The sequence below is a fragment of the Pipistrellus kuhlii genome, unplaced genomic scaffold (assembly GCF_014108245.1).
Source record: "Pipistrellus kuhlii isolate mPipKuh1 unplaced genomic scaffold, mPipKuh1.p scaffold_m20_p_2, whole genome shotgun sequence".
Lineage (NCBI taxonomy): Eukaryota > Metazoa > Chordata > Mammalia > Chiroptera > Vespertilionidae > Pipistrellus > Pipistrellus kuhlii.
Genome location: NW_023425515.1, coordinates 14,405,572 through 14,431,098, shown reverse-complemented (window position 1 = coordinate 14,431,098; position 25,527 = coordinate 14,405,572).

The following is a 25,527-nucleotide window of genomic DNA, read 5'->3' as shown; positions in this document are numbered from 1 at the left end:
CAATCCAGGACTGCTGGCTCCCAACCACTCACCTGCTTGCCTGCCTGATTGCCCCTCACTGCTTCTGCCTGCCAGCCTGATCACCCCCTTAACCACTCCCATGCCAGCCTGATTGATGCCTAACTGCTCCCCTGCTAGCCTGTTTGCCCCTAACTGTCCTCTCCTGCAGGCCTGTTCACCCCCAACTACCCTCCCCTGCTGGCCTGGTCACCCAAAACTGGCCTCCCTTGCTGGCCATTTTGTGGCAGCCATCTTGTGTCCACATGAGGCAGCCATCTTGTGTTGGAATGATGGTCAATTTGCATATTACCTCTTTATCATATAGGATATTTCCTGTGCTGTACTCTATATATGTATTTTCCAATCCCTTCACCTTTTTCACCCAGTCCCCCAAATCTTTTTATTTTTTTATTTTATTTTATTTTTTTTAAGTCTTTTTAAAAAAAAATATATTTTATTGATTTTGTACAGAGAGGAAGGGAGAGAGATAGAGAGCCAAAAACATCGATGAGAGAGAGTCATCGATCAGCTGCCTCTTGCACACCCCCTACTGGGGATATGCCTACAACCAAGGTACATGCCCTTGACCGGAATCGAACCTGGGACCCTTCAGTCCCCAAGCCGACGCTCTATCCATTGAGCCAAACCGGTCCCGGCCCCCCAAATCTTTTTAAAGCCTCAGTTTGTTGCTATGTTAAACCTACATTGTTGAATGGAGTTAGGAGCTATTTTAATAGTCTATGAGAAGAGAGATGAGAGACGGACCAGGGTGGTGAGAAGCAGCTGGATAGGAGCTGAAGGAAGAGACCACATACTTTGTTGATGGTTTTGATAGGATAAGAGAGAATGAGGAGCTAAGGAAGAAAGATTCCTTACAGCAGAGGAGGATACCTTATCCTCACTTAAGGTGTTTCCAAATGTAATAATTACCAGTTTATGTAAAGCCTTCCTGATAAGGAGCAAATATTTCTGGGGCAAGTTCTCCTTTCCAAAGATCCATGAAATTGTTACTTAGTGAGGTATTGTCAGTGGAATTTGAAGTGAGTTGCCTGTGCCAAATAAATTTATAGGAGCAGTTCAGTGCTCATAAACCTTGAGACTGTTTTAGGGAATATTTTTACACGACTTTAGTAATTTGTAATCATAAGCAAAGGATTTCATTAAAGGAGCATTAATCTAATATGATACACATATAGGGAAGAAAAGCAGTTGTTTGTTTGTTTGTTTGTTTGTTTGTTTGCAGTCAGTTAAAATTCTGTGCAAAGAGGTAAAAGTAAAGTGTTTTTTTTAAATATCACTATAAATTCAAAATTGTTCAGACATAAATTTGTATTGTTAATATTTTTAATGTTCAAATGTACATTTAAATTTTTTTATTTCATCCTTTACATACAATAAAAAGTGGCCATAAACATACACAAAATTAATGTAGTACTATGGAACTAATCAGCATTTTTCTATCCAGAGAGCTGAGAGAGTCTACTTTCTTTTATTTTGCTTTAAAATGTTTTAATCACTTGCAAACAGGTTCAATAATGCTGAAAGAAACTAAAATTACAAGGAAAATAAAAATGAGGTCTACATAGAAGCCAACAAGAACCATGCACTGGGGTGAATTAATAGAGAAAAGATTGTGGTCAGTTCAAGGTCAAGTTAACAGTTGTTCTTTCTTTCACCAGGAAAGAGACATAAAGGGAGCTACCCTATGTTGACTTGAATTAAAGCAAAGCAGGGTACAGAGCAGAAACTTCCGCATGCTAGCAAAAGGTATTTGTTTCCTCCAGACAGTAAGAATTTAATTTGGGGAAGCAAAATGAATAGCCTAAGCCAGGCACTGGCCTGTGGAAGAAAGCTCAAGTCTAAATGCAGATAGTAAATGCAATGAGTGCCAACATTCCAGCAAGAGGCAGCTGACACCTTCAGTCTACCAAATTGTTACTAGAATCCAAAAATTCAAAAGAACCAGACAAGGGGAGATTTGGCAGATATTAATATGTTTCTATGATTTGTTGGCCCAGGGAGTGAAAACCCAAACAAGCCATAGGTTAATCTAGGTAATATTCAACTTTCGTTAACCATTATGTGTTAAGCATGTTACAAACATTATCATGTTTCATATTTCAGCAAACGCATTATATTTTATTTCACTATCCATTAGTAAAAACTCAGAAAATCCAAGTTTTTTTTTCTCCCCATGCATTTGCACAGGGAATAAATATTGAGTCCAGTGTTTGCGCACCATGCAATTTCCTCTAACACATGATGCTTCTTGCTACAACAGACAACTTTTTAATATCAGGACTTAGTTACAAATGCTTTAAAAAAAATCAAATAAAAGCTTGTCTGCATTTCTACTTTTTGTTTCAAATCCCCCCTTGCTTATTTCTCCATTGGTCTAATTGATTCAGTGAACAAAAAAAGTGTTACTTGCAATAAAATGCACTATAACAAATATTACTTAAGTATTACTTGCAATAAAACATATACCAAATAGAATAAGAGTAAAATGATAGGTCAAAGCAATGAAAGGCAAGATATGTGGAATCATTGTATGACAACCTTGGATACAGGAAACAGTTAAGTACAAAAGTAGGCACAGAGCTTTCTAGTAAACACAGATAAAAGGGCAAAACACTGCTCTTCATGTCCAATTATCTAATAAAAAGATAAATGCAGGATCATTAAGGCTCTATTCTCTAAGAAGAATTAGGAGCATGAAGAAATTTTTCATGTTGCGACATTAAGCAATTTAATAAGGGTGCATTATTCATACAACAACAACAAAAAAGCGTGCTGTGGAGGGATCTCATTTAGTTTTTAAAATTGGGAACACGGGTTCAAAGGTAGGCTTACCAGAAGCATGTTTTTCTTCTCAACTTGTCAACAAAAGAAAAATTTCAGATGCCAAATTGTTAACCCTGTGGGAATGTCTTCTGAGAATCACTGGCATATATTTCTTAAATTCAATGACTTAGGTTTTAAGAGTCATATCCCTTTTGGTCAGCTTTATATTCTAGCTCCTTAGACTTCAGGAAAATTTGATTTGAGCATGAAAGTAATAGATTTACACATTTGTTTCCAATGCATAACTGAGAGCTATTTTTTTTAAGTTTTTTCTTGATCTGTTTTTCTACTGAAGTAAATAAGCAACTACAACTAAAGTCCAGGAATCAATACTTGTAAACACACTGGATCAAATTTGGCAAAAATTAGAATATCTGCAAGAAAGGGGAGTCAGTGCACTTGTACGTTTTCTTATTGCCAGTTACTTCATTTGAATCATTGAAGCACAAAGACCAGGCATCTGCAAAGGTCAAGAGGTTAGAGTCGGGACCTGCATTTTGTATTCTGACTGTGAGTGGAATAAATCACATCATGCCTCTTACGCATGATCTCAACATATATGTGAACTTTTGGTGACACAAACTTGGGCAGTTTAGTCATATTTGTCCCACTCCTTGAAGTCATTTGTTATCTGTTTACATTATGACTGCAGACCACAAAGTGATTTCCATCCAAAGGGAAACCCACACAGTTGAGGCTTTTTGCCAGTTCCTTTGACTGCAAGGGTTGAACTTTGCATTGTTCCACAGGAAAAGCAAAATTTGTTACAGTGAACAGTTGCATTTTCCTGCAATGACTGTCACAGTGAGTAACTAAATTCTCAGAATGTGCCATTGTGCTCATCAAGCGGGAGCAGACTGTTGTCAGTCAATTTGAATGCCTGGGTTCCCAATGGGAAACTTATCTATTTCTTCCAGATTCTTGGAATTCTGCCTCAGTAAAATGATGTTTTATAGAAATTACAGATCTAGGCACTGTTATTTGAGAAAAATACTACCAAGACACATTGTGAGAAAGGAAGAAAATGTTGGTGAAGGAAACAAATGATGTTGCTTACAGAAAAACAAAGTTTTAACTGAGCTTTGGCTTATGTTGTTTCAGCTTTGTATTCAAAATAGCCATGACCTTGAATGAACACAATTTGTTAAATTACCACCAGGAGAGAAAAGAAACATAGACTGATTCAACTGTCCTCTTCAATTTCAGAAAGTACTTTAGGACTTATCCTAAAACTGGTCTATAAATTGATGCATGCAAAATAATTGAGTTTTTTAAAAATGATATTGCTGCCAAAACTGCTTTGGCTCAGTGGATAGAGCGTCGGTCTGCGGATTGAAAGGTCCCAGGTTCGATTCCCGTCAAGGGCATGTACTTGGTTGTGGGCACATCCCCGCAAGAGGTAGCTGGTCGATGTTTCTCTCTCATTGACGTTTCTAGCTCTCTATCCCTTTCCCTTCCTCTCTGTGAAGAATCAATAAAATATATATTTTTTAAAATGGTATTGCTCACTGGAATGGGTACTATTATTATTTCACCATAAAAGCCCTATGATATTAAAAATATGGAATTACAATACAGATACAAAGGCCTATCCTGCACCACATACGGAGTAGGTAACCCTAGAGCAGCAGAAGGAGAATGTAGGGGACTTGAAACCCTCTCAGGCTCTGCTTCCTAGGAATCCAATGTAGACATCCATATTTTAGCGGAAATATCTTTCTGTCCTATTCTAAACAAGTTTGATAAGGCAGCTGAATCAAGTATTCTGAGCGCTACAGAAGGTCCTTGGTTTGTGTATCCGAAGCTGTGTATTTGAGGTAAATGTTACCTTATAAACAATTCTAACCTGCTAATGTTTCCTTAGTTTGTTTCCATCCTCCTCCAACTTTTCCTTTAAGTCCCACCATATGGAAAATTAGAAACTCACGTGGGCCTGGCAGGCTTGGCGCAATGGCTGAGCACTGACTCATGAACCAGGAGGTCACGTTTTGATTTCCGGTCAAGGCACATGCCTGGGTTTCAGGCTCCATCCCCAGAGGAAGCCAATTCCCAGAGGCAGCCTGCCAATGGTTCTCTCCCATCATTGATGTTTCTGTCTCTCTCTCTCCCTCTTTGAAAGCTATAAAAATATATATTTTTAAAAAGTTAAAAGGAAACAAAACTCACATGGACATTAAATCCTTTTGGGGAACAAGTTGATAAAGAGATAATAGTAAAAATACCAATTTACCAACAACAATTCTCTCTTTTCACCTTTGTTTAGCTGGAATCCCAATGAGTCTCTGTAGATTGGTATTTGGTCATTTGACACTTTTATTTACCTAAATAATTTCAGGACCAATTGATAAAAGTTTTTAGAATATATTTTAAGAGAAAAAATTAAGTTATGTTAATAATCTTCCCAATCTGTCATTTTTTATTACATGAATAATTCCATTTTAGAATATATTATAGAATTAGTTTCCAATATGCATGAAAATCCATATATAAAATGTTCATTGCAGCATAGTTTATATGAAGAAAAGATCTCCCAAAATATATTTCCTAGTGAAAGATTCAGGACTCAGAACATTGCAACAGAAAATATAAACCAAATTATATAAGAATCCATACTTTACAGTTAAATAGTTAAACACTCCCATCACCCATAAGCACACAAACATTAACTGTTTAGAGAAATGTTTGGGTGAAATTCATACTGACTTATAAAGATTAGTTACTTTTGATGAGAAGAATGAAATTTGGAGAGGTTGATAAAAGGAAATTTTATTATTTTACATGCTTATGCATTGTTTAAGTATTTTTTTACAAAGAGAATGCTTATGCAGTCTTTGTTTTTGTAAAAAAAAACTTCAAATGCATAATTATAGAAAAAATGAAAATTATCACAAAGAAAAATGAAATGAACCATATTTTACTGTCTATCTCAAATACTGCTACTTTCAAAATTCCTCTTTTCTATTAATTCCTCTGTGATAGAGTATATATCATTCTTACAGTAATTTTTCAATTCAATATTTATTAAAGCTCTACTGAGATTAAATTATGAAAAAGATATTATCTCTATCACCAAGGAACTCACAACTTAGAGAATAAAGAAATGCATTGACTGTAAGACAATGACCAGGTGGCTAAAATAGACAGGTATGAATAAATGGTTAATGGGCCTTTTGGGAGACAGAATTCTAACATGGCCTACATGGTTATCAGCTGGTTTGTTACTTGCTTTGGAACTAATGAAGCACAGGTTGGGGATAGGAGATGAAGGGGAAAGGTTCAAGATTTTCTTCCCCATTTTCTCTCTGCTTACTCACCCTGCCTTTGAGCACATACTATGTTGCAGGCACTATCCTAAACACATTACATTTTTACATTGTTTAATTCTCTTAATCCAGGACCAATTGATAAAAGTTTTTAGAATATATTTTAAGGGACTTAAAACCCTCTCAAGATCTTCTTCAGAGGAATCCAATGTAGACATTCATAGTTTAGTAGGAGTTACTAAAATAGAAATTTCTATTTGAAGTAGAAATTACCATTACCCCCACTTTAAAACAATGTTAGATAAATTGCGTTGGGTCCCAAGAGAAAAAAATAGTGGAGCCAGAATTCTAACCCAGGAAAATTCTGTCTGACTCCAGAGCCTAGACCCTAACCAATCTTATGTGCCATAATCATCTTGGATAACCTAAAGCTATCACTTCCAGGAGGAAACATAACAAGTTTTACTCTTTCGTACATGCATTAGGGCTCCTTAAAAACACACATACATGAATTTCTCCATCATTAATATTTGATTCTACCCCACACTTGGTAATTTTCTGTACTTATCATAGAAAGAATGAGATGATCTTATTAGGTATATTTTAAATATTCACCTACTATTGAAATACAACATGAAAAATGGATGAGAGCTCTATTTGCCTCTATTTCTGACTTCTACACTCTTCAGTGGTATACATTTGTGTCATAGATTCTAAGATGATACTGAAAATTAGTCTGTGGTAAGTAATCTGACTATACTTTAAAAAAATATTTTTATTGACTTTAGAGGAAGGGAGAGGTAGAGAGAGATAAAAACATCAATGATGAAAAAGAATCATGATTGGCTGCCTCTTGCATGCCCCACACAAGGGATGGAGCCTGCATCCCAAGCATATGCCTTGACTGGGAATCAAGCCGTGACCTCCTGGTTCCTAGCTAGGCCAACACTCAACCACTGGGCCATGCTGGCAGGCCTGACAATACTGCAATATGATCCAACTATCTAGAACCATACCAGAGATTCATCAAACTTATGTTGCCCTCTCTGTACATCAGTATTGTGACTTAGAAATTTCTAACTTAAAACAAATAAAAAAAATATATAGTGGTGATGTGGAACCTGATTCCTGACTAAGAACCAAGAAGCTCTCTATCATCAAGATTTATAGAAACCTCACAGCATGATTACATATGGTATCTTACCTCTCATTGAGGTTGTTTTATGATTTGTGTTATCATTAATTTTCATTTTTAAAATACTATGCTTTAATAATTGAAATTGTAATACATCTCTGTAAATGTATCCAAATATTGTGGTATGGCTATATATCAAAAGCCCATTAAGTTATTCATGAATGCCAAAAGTTTGAAATGCCTTGCTATGGGCCAATTGGTGGTAACAAGGAGAAAAAAAAAAAACTCTATCTATCTATCTGTCTATCTATCTATCTATCATCTATCTATCTATAAAAGCCTAAGCGACCAAACTACTGAATGACCAAACAACCAGTCGACCAGTCAACTGGTTGCTATGATGTGCATTGTCCACCAGGGGACAGATGTTGAATGCAGGAGCTGCCCCCTGGTGGTCAGTGTGCTCCCACAGCCAACTTCCCATGGCTGGCCAACCTCCTGTGGTGCCTCCCCCACCCAGACAAACAGCTCCAATCAGCCCCAATTACCAACTAGGTCGAGATACCACACCCATGCATGAATTCATGCACTGGGCCTCTAGTCTTCTACAAGTAAGCTAGAGTTGCTCATTGTCCAGAGGTTAGTTCTCATGATATTTGAACTAAAACTTACTTATTTAATACTAGAGGCCCAGTGCACGAAAATTTATGCAGTGGAGCAGGGGTTCCTTAGCCTGACCTGCCTCCTCTCACAGTCCAAGAGACCTCAGGAGTGGAATGTGACTCAGCGATCAGGGGAAGGCAACTCCCCTGTCACACCTCTGCTGCTGCCACTGCCAGCAGCGCAAGCCTTGGTTGGCCCTGGTTACCTGAGCTTCGGGAAGCCCTGGGTGGCAGGGCAGCCATGATCTGAGGCTTGCCTGCACCTCATACTGGCCCTGGGTGGCTGGGGGCTGAGGGGACTGGGGAACTCTGGAGGCAGGCTTGCAAAGCAGCTGAACCCACCTGGGGGCAGGCCCGGCTGAGACATGCAACTGCCACCCCAGTAGGGCTGACAGGACTGGGTGCCATCATCTTGTGGCTGTAGGTGCCACCATCTTTGTGAGAGCATGATGGTTAATTAGCATATTTCCTCTTTATTAGATAGGATAGGAACCTATTCTATACTATCTAGCATGATAGATAATGGGAATAAAAGGAAGTTTACATCAGGAAATCCCTAGTCCAGAGGTTAGACAATATTTTTAGTACAGTTTAGGTTATATAGACAGACAAGCAGGTAGAGTAAGCATGTTCTGGGAAGCCACAGGATGAACATCTAATCAAGGAAAACTGACACGTGTGCTGCATCTTGAAGGACAAAGATGAGCAGTTTGCTATTTATTCTGGAACCACCTGGGAACTTTCAGTGAATATTAAGCAGTGGAATAGAACAATTATGTATTATGTTACATAATTAAAAAGCAAAACTCTTTTATGTTATCACAGAACTCATACCGACAATGTGCAACTCTGCAAGCCACTTCATGGTAAAAACACTGAAACTAGAAATATAAGGGAACTTCCTCAACCTGGAAAAGGGCCCCTAAGGAAACGTCACATTTCATGGCAAAAGATGGAACCCTTCCCTCTAAGACCAAAGACAGGACAAGGATGTCCACTGTCATCATTTTTATTTAACATTGTACTGAAAAGTCTATCCAGGGCAACTAGGCAAGGCAAAGAAATAAGAGGTATCCATATCGCAAATGAAGAAAGGAAACTATCTCTAATTGCCGAGGATATTCTCTCCTACCTGAAAATGCTAAGTATCATCAACCACAAGCTGTTGGATCTAACAAATGAGGGCAGCAAGGTTTTAGGATACAAGATCAATATGCAAAAATCAATTGTATTTTTTACTTTATATATTATCATGAATAATCAAAAAATGAGATTAAGAAAACAACTTTATTTGGAATAGAATTAGTAATATGAAAATAATTAAGAATATATTTACCAAAAGAAATGTCAGATTGGTACACTGAAAATTGTAAAAATCAAATGTTTGTTATTGATGTATGGATAAACAATACATGGTATTTCATACATAGGGATATTATTCAGCTACAAAAGGAATGAATCATTGATATATGCTACAACAGAATGAACCTTGAAAATATTTTGATAAGTGAAAGAAGCCAGACATAACATGCCACATACTGTATGAATAGATTTATATGAAATGTCTAGAAAAGGAAATTCCATAAAGATATAAAATAGATACAGATTTCTGGGAACCAGTAGGATAGAGGAATAAGGAATGGTCTCTAATGAGTTCAGGATTTCTTTTCAGGGTGATAATACTCTGAAATTAGATAGTGCTCATTGTTATATAATCTTGTGAATGTATCAAAATCCACTGAATTGCATACTTTAAAAGGCTTAATTTTATGGTAATAGAAGTGTGTTTTAATTAAAAATCATGCGATATAAATTACATAGGAATAGCATTTATTTGTAAATAAGTGATTTACTAATAAAGTACAGTGGTGCCTCACACAACGAACTTAATTCGTTCCAGGAGCAAGTTTGTTATGCGAAAAGTTCGTTATGTGAAACGCGTTTTCCCATAACAATACATGTTAAAAAAAATAATTCGTTCTGTAGCATAAAATATGCTCAGATGACATAAAAAAAGATAAATTTTTTGTTATTATTTTTATTTAGATACATCATGATATAAAAAAAATATTGAGTTTAACTTAAAAGGACGACTGCCGTGACACGTGCGTGATTTAATTCGTAATGAAGAACGATTGCCACGATACGTGCTTAAGTTAAGCACAGTGACTAACGACTGCCTGCAGTGCCTGCGCGGAAGGATGCAATACATCGGCAGCGATCATGGAAGCTCGGGCAAAGCGGTCGTGGAAGCTCGGGCGACTTCGTTGTGTGAAACGAAGTTCGTTGTATGAATCATGAAATGAAGTTCGTTGTGTGCAGCGTTCGCTGTGCGAGGCGTTCTTTATGCGAGGCACCACTGTATATGTTGATGTATAGGTGTTACATAAATATTTCTTAGAAGAGTGAATACATCATACATCTATGATTAATAATAGAAATTATATAAAACAACAAAACACTAAAAATAATTAAGAATTTAAATTAATCATCAGAAGTAAACCATAAGATAAAAAAGAATTATTATTAAGGATGACAACTCATATATCTGTTTAACCATTTTCCTTATAAAAAATGAGAATACTGTATCATTTATTTTTTAAGTGACACAATGTAGAATTACAGACTAATACCTAAATATAGTGTTAATATAGTGTTGTCAAATATAGTATTGTCAAATATAGTGTTGTCAAAATTACTTTATTAGTATTATTCAGAATAGACACTGAGTAGTTTTATTAGGGTTCCATTTAACATTTTCATCTCATGGCATATATAAACTACTAAAATTCTGCATTACACCAAAATATATTTTTGCTGATCTGACAAAAAATAAGTATAATTTTGATTCATTCACACTGGACAGCTGTTTTTATTTTATTACATTACAATCTAAGAGAAGAGAGATCAGTATCACTGACAAAACATCAGGTGTTTTAAAAATTCTGTGGCCTCTCAGCTGAAAATCGCTGTATTTAAGATTTGCTATTTTGAAAAGACTTCAGGTTAATATGGGATTTTAGGAGCGATTAATCAACTCTAATTGTTGAGAAAGACTGTCATCATGCTAATTCAAGACTGTTCTTCAGCACATTCTGTACCTAAAATTGATGAAAAGACTTTTTTTTTTTTACTTTCAACTTTCAGTTAGGAGACATATTTTAAGGATGATTATATTGCATCCAAACTTATTTAACTAAAATAGTGGTCAATTTTGACTTCATTTAAGATGAATATGACAGAAAGTGGAAGTTTGATAAAGTTGCTCTTAAAAATATTTTATTCCTAACCTTATTTGTTCCTTTAATATCTCATCTGAGGTATATGTAAAACATGCACATATAGGTACATGTGTGATATATAAGTTAACAAATATGTATTTACTTGTGCATATTCAGGCAATTAAAAAGTAAATCATACCAATTATCATATATTTTAAAGAGAAAAGATAACAGAATTTTAACTATAAGTTGTTATATCTAAAAATAAAAGAATGCCTACACTGTTAGCTTATCAGAGAAAATTGCTGTGTTGACATAGACAATCAAGTTCTATTGAATGTATGTTCACATGAAGTTTAATATTCTTGGTGCTGAAAGGTGCATTTTCTTGGTATATGTTAAAGAGTGCTGAAATCCACTACTCCAATCGCTTGAGAATAAAACTAATTTTGGTATTAATGTCTCTGTTTCATAAAAGAATGAGACCAAGTGAACACCTAACCTGGTTTTGGTCTCTTATAAGATGGTTTTAGGATGATTACACCATATGCACCTATTTGTCTGCCAGATTTACAAGTGTCTCCAATGTATCTAACTTATTTTGAAGCACTGAATGATGACATTCACATCTTCTGTGAGGATGTTGCCTTTGCTAGGTGATATCCTCAAGACTCAGAGATCAGTCATTTGCAAAAATAGGCTTTTTCCCCCCCTACATAAAGAAAAAAATATAGCAATGAATGCTGCCAAAAGAGGATTGTGGAAGCCTAAACACAAATGTATTTAAAAGATAAAATATCCACTTTTATACTCGTAGATATTCTATAAGGTACATTTTGTCAAACCATCTTATTTTTCAAACAGACAAACTGAGTTGCAGGTAGGTATGTGCAGGATCACACATGGCACAACTGGGTCCTGAGCTCAGGCTCCTGACATCTGCCTACTACATGTCCCTCCCCCTGCAGCTGGATTAACGTGTGTGTCATTTCCATAATAGCTCTCCCCTTAAGGGCAGTGAAGAAAGCACCAGAAAGTTTTCCTTGAAGGTGTGCATGCTGCTTTAATAGACGTTGTAGTGTCAACACAGCAACATTAACATGACTGAGAAAATTCTCTCACAGCCATGCAACTTACAAAATGAAACTGATCTATCCTCAAACACTTTCAGGCTCTGCAATAAGTAAGCTTTACATTTACATAATTGCCATCTCAATGTGGTCACAGCTTTGACATCTGCTTTTCTTATATTAGCATATAGAGCTTCTCTGTTGCTATATATATTTCATGTTTCTCATCTTCAAAAGCTGCCTAATATTTTACTGTTCTGGTACTGGAAAGAACTTAGCAATTCTTGTCCTCATTTTTTTGGATAGTGTTACAGTGAATATATGTTTTAGGTTTCCCCCCCAAATGTTATATTAATGCCTTAGGTCCAATACCCAGATATGGGATTAACTTGATGAATAATATCTATAGTTTTAATTGTTCTTGATTCTTATAATAGTAGACCCCAAAAAGAGAGCTCTACCATTTAAATAATGCCAATGATACACATAAGGATATCTTTCATTATGTCCTCACCATCAGTGAATATTATTATTAAAACTCTTTTCAAATAGAACAAATGCTGTATTTTATTTATTTATTTTTAAATATATCTATATTATTGATTTCAGAAAAGAAGGGAGAGGAAGGAAGAGATAGAAACATCAGTGATGAGAGAGAACCATTGATCAATTACTTCCTATATGCCCCGCACTGAAGATCGAGTCCACAACCAGAACATATGCCCTGATGATAAATCAAAGCATGACCTCCTAGTTTATAAGTTGACACTCAACCACTGAGCTACACTGGCTGGGCCAAATGCTGTATTTTATATTAATTTATTTTATATTTTCATATCTGCTAGCTTATTAAATATAGAAAACATTGCCTATTATTAAAATAAGTATCAAATATAGAAAGGTAAATCATTATGACATATATAAAAATATAATATATTTTTATAATTATAGATATTGACTGTAGAAAATATTAAAAATAGAAAAATGACTATTTTGTTTTTAGATGTTTATAGTTTCATTACCTCTTGAATATTAATTGCCTCTTCCTTGACCTATTAATATTAATATTTATTTTAATATGTTCTACTTTATTTAAAAATTTATTCACTAATTATTAACTCAATGAAACAAATGCTAAATGCTTAGTGCCTACAACTAGCCCTGTATTAACCCTGAGGACTTCACAACCCCTATCATCAAGGGGCTCCCAGTCTGCCTGAAGGAGAATAAGCCAAATGTATTATAAAAGTGCAGATGGGCATAGTTCTCAAAGGAGCTTCTTTGCTGCTTTTTAATGTCTATGTTTGACAAGAGGAGTTACAGATGTGCAAGGGAGGAAAGCTTTAATTTGGTAGCTCTGCTGCTCCTTAGGGACTGTGTCCCAACAGAGACTCAGTTCCTTTGAGGGTCAGAGAAGGCCTGGGCATGTTCAGGCTCAGCCAGGGCAGTTGGAGGGACCTAGGTTTTGATACACTGGACAGCCATCTCGGATCCCCAGACCAACTGAGTCACTTCAGTGAAGTCCTCTGAGGATAGCATGGCAACATCAACCTTTCAATGTTATCATCATCTCCCATCTTTTTTCCTATTCCGTTCTTCCTACTGCCAACATGACTGTTCACAGGCAAGTTTTGTCTCCATGTGATGCTGGCCATGTAAGAATATGGTCATGGGCTGCATTTAAAAATGTAATGTGTATAGACATGTTTTGAAACCAAGATACATCACACACACTTTACTAGTAAGTTTTACTTCAGTTTTTTTAGTTACTTCTCTTCTAGATTGATGAATTTTGCTCATCCACTTACACATTCTCTTTTTTTTTATAGGCCAGGATAACACAACCAGATGAGTAACAGCTTATACTGCGGATGTAAAAATTGGACACACGTTTCTCCTTCCCCTTTGATGAAAGGATCACTACATGTGGCAATTGTATCTGTTTCTCATTCATTTTTAATTAAAAAATGTAAAGTAACTGTCAACTAGAAACATGTTTACAATATTACCAAGTGTTTGGAAGATTTGACTCATATCTCTTGAGGTGGTAATATGCCATATGAGAAGAAAGAGTCATTAGTTCTTGGGCTTTGACATGGTCTAAATTAAAATTTCATTTTCTAAGTTTGAATAATGAGGAAAGTTCCTGGAAAGCAAAGTGGAACAATATCAGCTTAATTATTAAAGTCCACACCAAGAGAAAACATTCACAAGTGCAATAACTATTATATTTAGTTAATTTTAAAGAAATAAACAGTGTAAATTATCTAAAATTCATTAAAAAATTTTATGTCAGAATTGGAAACTCATATGAAAAGTGATAATAACAATGAATTGTTCTTCCTAACCTAACTATTTCATGGCCCTTTATATTTTAAATAGTCTATGAGATTGATAGTCTTATGGGCAGATGGGTAAAATACCTTTAATATTAATTAGATTTCTGGTAACTGTTTTAAGAAAAAACATATAGTAATGCACACTAAACAAAAACACTTTAAAGATGAAATGGCGGTATTCCATCTTTCCTTATGGCTGAGTAGTATTCTATTGTATACATCTTTTTCCAATCATCTAGCAAAAGATGTTTTGGTTGTTTCCATGTCTTGACCACCATGAATAATGGTGCAATAAACAAAGATAATCATCTATTCTGATGAATAAGTGTTTTTGTGACAACATAGATGGAGCTTGAAAATACCATGTTAAATGAAATAAGTCCCATGGAAAAAGTCAAGAACCATATAACTCCACTTATATGTGGGATAGAAAACTGAAAGCAACAAACATATAAAAATAAACAAAAACTCAAAGATACAAGCGACACTTACGGGGAAGGGAGGGTGAGAAGGAGGTGGTAAAATGTAAAGGGGGTCAAATATATGGTGGCAGAAGGAGGTTTGACTTTTGGTGATGGACACACACTATACAGATGATATATTATAGATCAATGACAGCCCAAAAGTATTATACTTGGCAGAGATAAAGGTATAATTGCAATTGAATAGTATTTTTGAACATGGTGAAATATAGGTTGTGGTTAGGAACCGGGGCAAGGAAAAGTTATAGCTTTGCATCGAGGCCCAATTTCTGGCAAATGAGCTGGATTTAGGCCAGAGGCGGACCACTCCACGTATCCAGTCATAAAACACCGATACCTCTAACTGTTCTCCCTTTTTAGAAGGCATAGCCTGCCCTCTTTTTGGAGTCCCACAAATGCCATTTAAGGGGCTGGAAATAACCTGAAGACTGTAACTGCAAACTTCCCCTGAGCTCTGCCTGACATGAGGGAACGTCAGCTGGCAATTGTGTTGTGAGAATGTAATGAATCCCAGGAGCAGAAATAATCAGTCCTGGCGTTCTCGGCCTTATTTAAAGAACGGTTTATACAGTAATATGAGCAGCAAGAAATCCCTTCTCCTCCTCCAGCTGGAATAGTCACGCTGGGCTGATCTATTTAATAATTCCTGGCTAAATATTTACGATGAGCTGCTTTTGTTTTAAAGCTTGGTCAACATATTTAGAAACTATGATGAGTTTATTTCCAGTAGTAACAGATTGAAATTCCTGACTTCAGGGAAAAAATAACTATATCTGTTATAACATTTTGATTCATGTCGGTATTATATTATAGTAGATCACAAGTCCTGATGGGTGTGAAACAGCTCTCCTTCACCAATGCTTACAAGAAAGTCGGGGATTGTTTTAATTGTTAACGCAACAGCTGTTCTCTCTAATGTGCACTGAAGATGATAAAACTTGAACTAATTAATCAGCACGTACAAGTAGCATTGTGGGATTATCATCTAGTGTTTTAATTAGATTTCATGAGAATGTAATTCTGTTTCTGTGAGATCCTGCAGGAAAAAAAAAGGGGGGGGGGAGGAGAAACTGTATCTAATTATGATTCAACTTTTTATAAAGGGCTTTTCACAAAACGAAGCACATATTGAAGGGAATACTAAGAGTAAAGATATTGAGCTATTTAAAAAAAAAAAACCTACCACACACAAACTGTGTTTTTTCAGCACAGTTGCCAGACAACCCAGAGATAGGCCCTCATTCGGGGGTTTCTCACTTGATTCTGCACTCCAACCACATGGGACCACCAACGTGCAATTCTTCCTTCCTCTTTAAATAGTATGTAAGGTCCTGTGCTCTCTGTGTAATTTCTCTCTTTTCTGTCCATCCCTCTACATGCTTGTAAGTCACTCTTCCAAGTTTGTAGCCATTATGTGTATGCAAGTATATAAAATAAAGCATATGTGTAGAGAAAAGCACAAAACAAAAGTATACAGTTTAATGATGCTTAGTTTTTGTATCTATTGAGCAACAAAGATTCCTTATTTCGATGTACTCCGTTTGTAATATTTTCTAGTTAGTGTTTTCTGTGTGTCATATTTGTTTTTCCTTAGCTCAAATACTTCCTAAACACTGTTGTTTTGCCCTTGGCAAATTGTTCTGTCTTTTATTATTTACATAGAACTTTTTTTTTTTGTATCTGGTATGAGGTAGAATTCAATATTCCAGCCAGAGGAAAAACTTTGAGATTTCAGGAACTTGAGTTTGATTAGAGAAGCTGGGGCCAGCGAATGAGGTAGGAGGAGGGAAAATGAGGTTGCAGAGGCAGGCATTGGCCGGGGATAAGAGAGCATTGTGGCCCTTGGTAAGCATTTCTCATTTTATTCTAAATGTATGGGAAGCTATTAAAGAGTTGAGATGGGAGTAATAGATGAGATTTACATTTTTATAAATTGTTGAGTGCTGTGATAATAATTAACAGAGACTCCATAGAAAATGCAGGTGGGCGGGGCCATTGGGGAGCTTTTGTGCTTTGCTAGGTGAGGTGATGGAGCTTGGAGTAGAATGTGGAAGTGAGGAAACCAGGACAGACCTGAAGACTGTTTTGAAAGGAAAGCCAACTTCATTTTCTGATGGATCAGATATATGTTTGAGAGAGAGAGACTTATGAAATATAATTCCAAGGTGATGATGTTTACCAACATAGGAAATATATCAGTTAAAATGTGATTGACTTCATGAAACTTTGGTCCTGCTTATGAATGTTTCCAGAAGTAGTCTATACCACAAATGTTGCATTTGATGGTAATGATTCTGCCTACAACTCAAGGGGGTGCTGGAACCAAATATAGTAGTCCCCCCTTTTCAATGGGGAAATGTTCTGAGACCCCCAGGAAATGCTTGGAACCATGGATAGTGCTGGACCCTATATGTATTGTGCTTTTTCTTATACATACATCCTATTTGATATGAGAAAGAGCAACATGCAAATTGACCACCACTCCAGCTCACAAAATGGCTTCTTCCCATGTGGTAAAGATGGTTGCCCCCATGTGGACACAAGATGGCTGTCACAAGGTGGCCTGCAGGGGAAGGCAGTTGGGGGGAGACCAGGTTGGCTGGGGAGGGCAGTTAGGGGCAATCAGGCCAGCAGGGGGGCAGTTAGGCATTTATCAGGCTTGCAGGGGAGTGATTAGGGGGCAATCAGGCAGGCAGGTAGAAGTCTTGGATTGTGAGAGGGATGTCCGACTGCCCTTTTAGAGCCGATCCCAGTGGGGTCCCAGATTGGAGAGGGTGCAGGCTGGGCTGAGGGACAACTTCCCCCCCGCCCCCTCCATGCATGAATTTCGTGCATCAGACCTCTAGTACCTATTATAAAATTTAGTTGACAAATTTGATAATGCATTCTTAATAATTGTATAGGCTAATCAATTCCTATATCTTCAAATGGACATAATAAATAATTACTATACTGTTATCAAATATTTTCATAAGTACTACAGTGAACCCACTTATCTATAGTTTTGCTTTTTGTGGTTTCAGTTACCTGATGTCAATGGTGGTCCAAAAATATTAGATGGAAATCACAGAAATAAACAATAAGTAAATTTTAAATTGTTTTGTGTAGTATGATGAAATCTGAGTTGTCCCATTTAATCCATCCAGACAAGTGTCACTCCTTTGTCCAGCATATCCACACTGTTTATGCAATCCCCCACTCCCACTTTAGTCACTTAGCAGCTATGTGAGTTATCAGGTCAATTGTCACAGTGTCACGGTGGGCGCTTGGGTTTAGGTAACCGTTTGTTTACTTATGTTGCTACAATTGTTCTATTTTATTATTTGTTACTGTAGGCAATCGCTTACTGTTCCTAATTTGTCAATTAAACTTTATAATAGGTATGTATGTGTAAGAAAAAGCACAGTACATATGGGTTCAGCATTATCCACGGTTCTGGGCATTTCCTGGGGGGACTACTATATTTGGTTCCAGCACCCCCTTGAGTAGTAGGCAGAATCATTGTCCTCTTAGTTTTCAGCTGAGGAATATCAGAGGTGATATTTAATAAATGGTGAAGCTGGATCTTCACTTAAGTCTAAGACTCTAGCCTTCCTATCTTCTTTGAGGTGTCTCGTGTAACCTCTGTAACAGCAGTTGCAATGGCTGAGCTCAAAAAACACTGGTAAAATGTTTGCTAATTACTTTATGGAATGGGGCACACATGCTATATCTAGGCAAGTACATTTGAGCTATGCACTGATTACACCAAGAGACTAAGACCCTTCTTCCTAATGGTTTTATAGTTTTCTGATTAAATTTATCTAGAAATATTTTAACTTTTAAGGCCTACACCTATTTTCTAGCCAAAGTTCATGGACTTACCCTGAAATATGCCACCTCTAAATTTTTTTAATCTGTTTGAATTCCCTTTATCGAGTGAGTGTGAATTGAAGCATGAATGACAATGAGCAAAATGCTATTTCTACCAGAACTTAAAAATTCTACAGAAAGAGCAACTCATCAGTAGCAATTAGTGTAGAAACCCAGATGGTTAGATAAGACAAACCATTGGTTGATTTTATTAATTTCTTAAGGAAATGCTTAATGTTGAGGTGGGGTCTTCAGAAATGCACCTAAAATATGGTATTTTGCCAATAGGCTAATTTAATTATTCCAACTGGGTTAATTTGGACACATTACCATTGTTTATCTAAAGAGAAAGAACAAGTACAGTAAGTTCTAATGTAGTGGAGTGAACAGCACAAGACTGAATTTTTAAAACAACATAAGATCAACTAACAAGAATTTATCATCTGAGTATGTTGACTCATCCCTCTCAGAGTAAGAATGATAACAAACTTATGACTGACATTTATAACTTCCACAAAGTACCTGTGCATATCATTCTAATTTGATCTTCTCCTTCACCCTTGATAATATAAATTGTTCACATTCATCAAAATGTTTGTGCAGCATCATGCTCCATGCTTTGCATACATTATTTAATTTCCCCTATTAATCTTTAAGTTCAGTGAATTGATGGAGGTTTTTTGTGCTAAGCAGGCCAAATGGACTTTGTCTAATATGTGTAAAATAAAAGACATGCTAATATTGAAGACTGAAAGCGAGGAAGGCAATTTGGAGCACCATCTTTGAAATCAACAAGTTTCAGAGTCTTCTCAGACTTATGAGCTTCTATCTAACATTCATGTTCTTAGGAGTGTCTATTTGGCTTCAGTTGGATATTATCCGCATCTCCTTGTCCAGGTGTTTAATCTGGTTAAGACTAATTTCTGAGCTTTGAAGGTAGAACTAAAATTGTACATTCAACTTGACATTCACACAAAGAATACAGTATACCAGATATAAGTTAAGGAGATAAAATCAAACAAGAGTTAATGCTAAATTGCTGGTTTCCAGACTCAAGAGAGAGAGAGAGAGAGAGAGAGAGAGAGAGAGAGAGAGAGAGAGAGAGAGAGAGAGAAAGAGAGAGAGAAAGGGAGAAAGGAGAGGATTCCCAGGTTATACACAGATGGCAAATAAATGGTTGGATGATTTCTAAAGGCCCCTAAAGAGATGGATCAGTCAGGACAGCTGGGTGGCCATGATGCAAATGTCTAGTCTTTGCCCTGGAGAGATAGTCAATGAAGATCTCTCTTCTGTGGGCCACACTATATGAAGGAAATACAGATTCTAAGACATAACAAGTAGTTATGGGAGAAAATCATCAGGAGAGAGGAAATGATTGAAAGGGTGTCTCTTGGTGGATCAGGGAAATGAAGAGCCTGTTGTCAAGAGTGGTTAGCAGCAGCAGAGAAAGAGAAAATAAAATTAGGTTTTGCTATTCCCCTTGGAACAATCTTACTAGTCTCCTGATGTCAGAATTTTATAGCAACTTGTACTGGGGCTGGTGTCCTCAGAAGAACTATCAAACAGCACCAAAGCCTAATTAAGCATAGGAGTTAATGAAAACACATGCTACCTACCATCCCCTTTACCCCTAACCCTCCATATCCCAAGGTTGATGGATTACTCCCCCAGGTGATGACTTCCTACAATTCTACTTTTTCCTAAGCATTAAGATCTAAGCAGTTGTCGGTCACAAGATGACAAATACAAATAATTTCTTAAGAAGACTATGGTCTATTCTTCAGATTTTCCCTAATATTCATTTCAGACAGAGTAACTGATACCCTTAGGTAACCCTATGCTTACAGGCTAAGATAACAAGAAACTAAATATATAACTAATTTGAATAACACATAAATTTACAACGAATTTCAATAACAATAAAACTAAGATAACAATAAAACTCAGGAAATGTATAACTAATTTGAATAACAATAAAAACCGGAAAACATATATCATCAGAAGCAAAAACAATTATTATGAACCAATCATATACTATTTACACATAGCTTTCCACTTAAATTCAAACTACCACATTTAAATGTCCAAGTAATATTTGCTATAAGTTAAAGTTTACACCAATATGAAAGCTATCACTAAAAATGTAGATGCTGGTCAGGCAAAAACAGTGGTGTTATAAAGATTGAAATTATATAAATTAAGTGCCTACATGCCTGGTACATTGTAAATAGATAGTAGATGTAAAACCTCCCCTGTTAACTAATCAATTAATTAATTGTTTTATTGGTTTCAGAGAGGAAGGAAGAGGGAGGGAGAGACAGAAACATCAATGATGAAAGATGCTTCCTGCCCACTCCACACTAGAGATCTAGCTCCCAACCTGGTCATATGTCCTGACCGGTAATTGAACCATGAACTCCTGGCCCATAGATTGATATTTAACCACTGTACTATGTCAGCTGTGATCCCCTATTTTTTAGCTATGTACTTAATAAGTAAGGAACCAGATTTCTGTCTATGTGTGTGTGTGTGTGTGTGTGTGTGTGTGTGTGTGTGTGTGTGTGTGTGTGTGTGTGTGTGTGTGATTCCTAGTGATAAAACTTCAGGCACTGTATTAGTTTTCTGAGGTTGTTGTTATAAATTATCACAAACTTGGTGGCTTGAAACAATAGAAATTTATTATCTCACAGTTTTGGGTGTCAGAGTTTTAAACTGGTATCACTGGGATAAAATCAAGGTGCTGGTAGAAGCTCTGGGAGAGAACTTGTTTCTTACCTTTTCCAGTTTTCTTCAAGGAATGGCTGCTGACATTGCTGAGCTTATGGCCATGTCATTCCAATCTTCAAGGTCAGTCTTCTACTCTCTGCTTCACATCCTTGCTGTTTATCAAATCTACCTCTATCTCTTATAAAGACACACGTGATTACATTGAATCCACCAGAAAAATTGAGGATAAGCTCTTGCTCTCAGGATTTTAATTTAATCACATTTACAAAGACACTTTTATGTAATATAAGGTGACATTCATAAGTTCTAGGAAGTAGGATGTGGGATCTATTTCCCTGCCTCCACCATAATTACATATGCTAACACAGTAAATGCTCAATTAATATTTGTTAAGTAAAAGCTCTTTCCATAGCCTTTTTAAACTTTACTTTTATTGTTTATACCAGTGTTTCCCAACCTTCTCTCATGATGAGAATCACCTGGGGGAGTTGTTAAAACACAGATTCCTGAATCCCAACTAAGAAATGCTAAACTAGAATTTTTGAGAACATATAGGTAAAATTGCATACCTAACTTAGTGCTCTGTATATAAAATCTGTCTTAGAGCACTAGTTAAGTATACAATTTTACCTATATGTTCCCAAAAATTCTAGTTTAGCACTTCTTAGTTGGGATTCAGGAATCTGTGTTTTAACAACTCCACCAGGTGATTCTCATCATGAGAGAAGGTTGGGAAACACTGGTTTATACTATTACAAATGTTTTCATTCCCCCACTTTGTCCACCTTCTCCTCACCCCCCTCCCTTGCCACCCTTTCTCTGTGACCATAGACACAGACAACAGTGTGGTGATGGCCATGGGCTTTTTTCATACTGCTTCTCCTAGCTCCTTTGATATGTATTACTGATAGGACTTTGTCCTCTCTCCATATACTTTCTACATGTTATTTGTACATGTTTATAGTCTCAGTGATCTTTTAACAAAAGTGTTTTTAAGCAACACAATTGTGATGTAGTAACAATAGACCTGTAGTCCGGAACCAGACGTTGGTCTTAAAATTTTGAGTTAGGATGGGAAATAGCAAGCAACAAGGAGATAATTCACTTTTAAAGGTATTATTTTACAAGTTTATACATTGTGCTAGTCTTTTTCCCCCCCAGTGAATTAATAAGAAAACCACTTGTAACTTGGAAGTGAATAAGTTTGCTATTGGAAATACAAGTTATAAGGTTGACACATCCTGTATAACTCCAGAATGGTCTTTAAGATAGTGGTTTCATAGTTAAATGAAGAATTTAATATCAAAGGGATGCTGTGGTCAACAATGGATTATCTTAAACACACGAAATACTAGCAGAAGTAACTGGACTCTTGGATAGAGAATATGCTCTGATTGATAAATCTCAATAACTGGGGCTGTGGGCTGGGTATAGTTTATTTTCATACTCTTTAAGAAGCCTTTTAGAAGAATTTTATAATCATCACTCAATACTGAAGACAATTATACTTGGTCTTTGTCTTCTCACATAAACTGTTCACAAAGAGATAATGAACATGTGATGGAGACATAATGCTCATAGCTCTCATCACAAGCAAATACATTAGAATTTTGTTTCTTCATTCATCACCCTAGTATGTGTTTTCTGAATCCATTCCTTGAGTCAAGAAATATTTATTGACAATCTAACATGTGTCTGATACCTAGGGAGATGCTGGGCATACAACAGGGGAGCCAATGGATTTTTCTCCTTTCTAAAACTTCAACCAGTAATGGAAAACAAGCAAGTAAGCTGATGGATTCACAAAAATACTAGTACATCATTAGCACCAAAAAAAAAATCTTCATCATGCTCTACATAGTTTCACAGCAAAGTTAACACAGCCCTGGTATCAATAGTTATTTCTTTATTTATTCAGAGGCTCAGTGGATAAAGATTTGTGCAAGAATGGGCCTTGTTTCCCCTGGCTGCCAGCACTGCCTTTGCTCCAGCTAGAGCCACCTTTTTGCTATGGCCCAGAGCCTCCTTTGCACCTTCCCAAGCTGCTCAGAGGCCCATCTTTGTTGGGTTAATCTGCATACTCACTCTTGATTGGCTGGTGGATGTCATGAAGGTATGGTCACTTTACATTTTACTCTTTTATAAGTGTATATGATGAATATATATTGAGCATCTGATGTATGCCAAGTGTTCTGTAGCTGTTAATAATATACAATGATGAATGAGAAGACCTTAACAAATGTTTGTTTAATTAATTAGGTAATTAGGCTCTGAAAACATTGACATAAATACAGATATTGAATCAACAAAATAATAACATCTTGCTTATAAAAATAACAGATGCTATAGTATGTAGGCAATATGATTAATTAATGCAGGTAAATCAAAGATACCTGTTTCCAATTTTTGTCATAAAAATAAGTGAAAATATGAGGCTTAGTATAAAATTGTACATCTCGAAAGAAAAAAGTTTCAAAGCTTCAAACTTGAAAGACAACACACTTCAGTATGTAATGTTTACAAGTGATAGTGTAATCAATAAATCCATGAGGAGTTCTTTAAGAGAAAAATATTTAAAAGAAGCTTCAAATTAAGTAATTTTTGCATCAGACTACATATGGGTTATGTGCCATTGAGTTGGCTCTGACTCCTGGTAATACTATGAATGAGCGATGTCCTTAATGTCTTGTCCTCAGTTCCTATAGACTCATGCCTATGGCTTTTTGTTTTTTAAATCCTTACCGGAGGATATTTTTTCATTAATTTTTAGAGAGAATGGGAGAGAGGGAAATTCAGAAAGAAATATCAACATGAGAGAACTACATCAATTGGTTGCCTCCTGCACATGCCTTGACCAGGGCCCCAGCTAGGAAAGAGTGTGAAACCAAACTATGTGCCCTTGGCTGTGACCCTCTGGTCCAGAGGCCAACACTCTATCCACTGAGCCAAATCAGCTAGGGACCTATGGGTTTTTTTATGAAGCCACTCCTTCTCATATTTAGTCTTCCTCATTTCCTGCTGCCTTCTGTTTTTCCCAGAATTATTATCTTTTACAAAGAACTCTGCCTTCTCAGGATTTGCCTGAAGTAGGACTGCATAGTGTAAGTAAAAATGCAGAAACTGTAAATGTAATAAAATGTAGTTGGATGACTATCTGAAAAACAAAACAACACACACACACACACACAAACAAAAAGGTGAACCGGCTTCTGGAGAAGTGATGACTCATGAGACAAACTAATTATGCAACAAGCATGACTCATTGTTATTTCATGCTATTGAGAGTGGGATCAACAGGTATTCTCAGTCTCCTCACTAAATGAAACATTCTTTAGTAATCTATCTTTATGTTCACACAACACTTCTAGATTTATCTGTAAATAGTGTCATCTGGCCTTTTAATAAAAGTATAGCAACCTCAAAACTCCCAGCAAGGAATACCTACAGGAAGCAGAGCTGCAATCCTAGGTCCAGCTGGTTCACGACTGCATATGAGCTTGCCCCATGTTCTTCTTGCTTGGGAATTTTATTTCTCTTGGCAACCTGGTGTTTTTCCAATTTACTCATTAGATGGGGTCAAAACTACTAAAGGCATAAAAGTGACAGCTGATAGTAAGGAGGGAAACGAAAGAAACCAACCAAACAAACAAACAAACAAACAAACAAAAAATCACAGTTGTCCAGGACGAACCTGTCCATGTGTCTCAGAAACCCCCAAAGGCAATGCTAGATTGCAGCTCTTTACTTGAGTTCATAGGCAGCAGCATGAGTCATGAAGAAAATAACAATCCATGTTCAAATATTCCTATTTGACTAAGACTTGGGAGTTTGCAATAAACTAAACTAGAAAGCTTTGTCATTTAAGAGAGGGGACAAACTTTACTCTCAAACTTAACTTGTTGAAACCTTCATTTCCTTATGAAAATGCTATT